The sequence below is a fragment of the Leopardus geoffroyi genome, chromosome A1, assembly GCF_018350155.1.
Source record: "Leopardus geoffroyi isolate Oge1 chromosome A1, O.geoffroyi_Oge1_pat1.0, whole genome shotgun sequence".
Classification (NCBI taxonomy): domain Eukaryota; kingdom Metazoa; phylum Chordata; class Mammalia; order Carnivora; family Felidae; genus Leopardus; species Leopardus geoffroyi.
In genome coordinates, this window is record NC_059326.1 from 122,188,566 (window position 1) to 122,190,863 (window position 2,298).

At 44.6% G+C, this 2,298-nt stretch overlaps 1 protein-coding gene and 1 long non-coding RNA gene across 9 annotated transcripts in view; both read right to left on the reverse strand.

Moving 5' to 3' along the window:
• The window catches only part of PPP2R2B (protein phosphatase 2 regulatory subunit Bbeta), a 512,334-nt gene that overhangs the window by 312,881 nt on the left and 197,155 nt on the right, over positions 1–2,298 (reverse strand). For 2 of the 8 annotated variants that reach the window (XM_045492935.1, XM_045492916.1), the window contains exon 1: positions 2,160–2,256. The exons of the other annotated variants lie outside the window; for them this stretch is intronic. The gene's annotated coding sequence lies outside the window, so the exon portion shown is untranslated. Of the gene's footprint in view, positions 1–2,159; positions 2,257–2,298 lie in introns of those variants that run through there. 8 annotated transcript variants of the gene reach the window in all.
• LOC123605679 lies at positions 437–2,145 on the reverse strand. The gene is made up of 2 exons (XR_006715849.1): positions 1,195–2,145; positions 437–669 (listed from the first exon to the last, which is right to left on the reverse strand). It is a non-coding gene; the product is annotated as an uncharacterized LOC123605679 (long non-coding RNA).

Consider the following 2,298-nt stretch of genomic DNA (forward strand, 5'->3'; position numbering starts at 1 on the left):
GTATAATCTAATAGCCCCATTCTGAGCCATGAATAAGGCAGCTACTCCCTTTTACCCCGTGGACAGGCCACAACAATACCATCTCACACGCAAGGCAAGACAGAGCAATGGAGACATCCGGCAAGTCGCCCTCTCTGGAGAGAATGTACTCATAAGCAAGTGTCAATGTTACTCATGTAGCTTGCTCTTACAGCCTTTGTACTGACACTTAAGAGTTGGTTTCTGGGGCGCCTGAGTGGCTCAGTTGGTTGGGCGTCCGACTTCGGCTCAGGTCATGATCTCACAGCTCGGGGGTTCGAGCCCTGCGTCGGGCTCTGTGCCAACAACTCAGAGCCTGGAGCCTGCTTCGGATTCTGTGTGTCCCTCTCTCTCTGCCCCTCCCCTGCTCATGCTCTGTCTCTGTCTCAAAAATACATAAAAACATCAAAAAAAAATTAAAAAAAAGAGTTGGTTTCTTAAAAAGACATTAGAGAAAAGACCCAAAAGATGTCTCCTAAAGTTAAACACAAGCCCAGGAGTTTCTGCATGTAAAATGCCCATCAGGGAGGCTCTTCAGCTCCCGGCACAGAAAAGTTTCATCTTCCTGCAAACTTCTGTCATTTCATCTCTATTTCTCTTCCAACATTCAGTATCTGGACACGTTTCATGGCTCCTCTCCTTGACAGGCATCTGAAGAAAAGAAGCCATGTCCTACTACCCTATGACAACAATAACTACCACTACGACTAGTTGTGATTGAGATAACTACCATTTCTTGTGACTATAAATGTGCCAGTCACTGGGGGCAAGTGTTTCTTTTTCTTAAATTTATTTTTTGTCATGTGATATTCACAACAGACCCCTGAGGTAGGCGCATCCTCCCTTTAGATGTTAGGCAGTTGAGGCCCACAAAAACTGAGGGAAAGACATGGGATTCATGTCTAGGTCAGAGAGACTCCGAGGCCTGTGTTCTGAAACACCATGCTACACTTTACATAGCCCATGCAGCATCTAGGTCAAGTACACAGCAGGTGTTGATAAATGTCAGTGGAATCAGTGAATACCTTAACATCAATTCACTCCTTCGTCCCCTTGGTAGTTGAGGTTCAATCCTTATGGATTCTGCTTTCTTGTGCATTTTCCCCAGGTGTGCATGGGGCTCAGGGTTATTATTTCTACTGGCTATCCAAAAATGTCAAGAAGAGCTTCCCTTACCTTTTTTACATCAGAAAATAAACAGCTTTCTGGGACTCTACCTCCTAGTTCAGTGACTGCCAGGATGACCATTCACAACTGGGCACATTCGATGGCTTTTCATTTGTATTGGTGCCACTCACATGTTGAACTACAAGCTAGATGGTAGGAGGTGGCCCAGTATTCCCGGCACCTCCTCCCTGCTCTCTTCAACATCCTGGCTCTAGGGTCACATGGAGGGGAGTTCAGGGCCTGCTGGTCACTGACTTCACAATAGTCAATGTTTACCATTGGTGGGAATAGTGGCCTTTTGATGCCTTCACCCTCTCAGCACACAGTGTTCTCTCTCCATCTGGTAACTGCTTCTAACTTGCAGCCCACTCAGCTCTAGAGGAGAACCCTGATTGCTTTAAGCCAAGCAGCACATCCCATTGGCCTTTTCACAGTAATTAACTCAAGTCAGAAGATGTGGTTCAGGTGAATGACAAAGGAGGAAATGTCTGCTGGGGTCTTCTGGGGAGAATGCTTTCTAGCTCAGCGAACTTTAAGGAAAGCGATTCTCTCTCTCCTTGCTGGACATTTACACAGAATAAGAAAGATCAAGGTGTGAGAAGTCATTCTGGAACTCTGAAGAAACCCAACCTTAGTGTTAAACAAGATACCAAGAAGACCAAGGAGAAAAAGGAAGATAAAATGTTTTTGATGATACAACAGAGCCACTTAAGCCTTGTTTCAAAGCTTGGACTATTTCTTTATTTTTCAGCTACTCGAGAGTCTAAGTTCCCTTTTTGAATTAAGCCAGTTTTGACCTAGATTGTCTCTGACTTGAAACCAAAAGATTCATAATATTCATGGGTGACAACTTGGTTCCATGTTCATCATCACATTCACTTATTATTATTTTTTCAGAACAGCAAGTATGACAAGGGTCTGAAGGACCAAAGGGGACCATTGCTTATCATAAAGTGTAAGCAGGCAAAATTTACCTGTCAGAGCCTGAGTAGAGCTGGCTGGCCTGATTTAGGGCCATGATCTCACAGAGTGCTCTCCCGTGTGTCCGATGTTAGTGAACTGCATCCCAGTCAATTATGTGTGCGGTAGTCATAAAGACTAATTATGAAGACA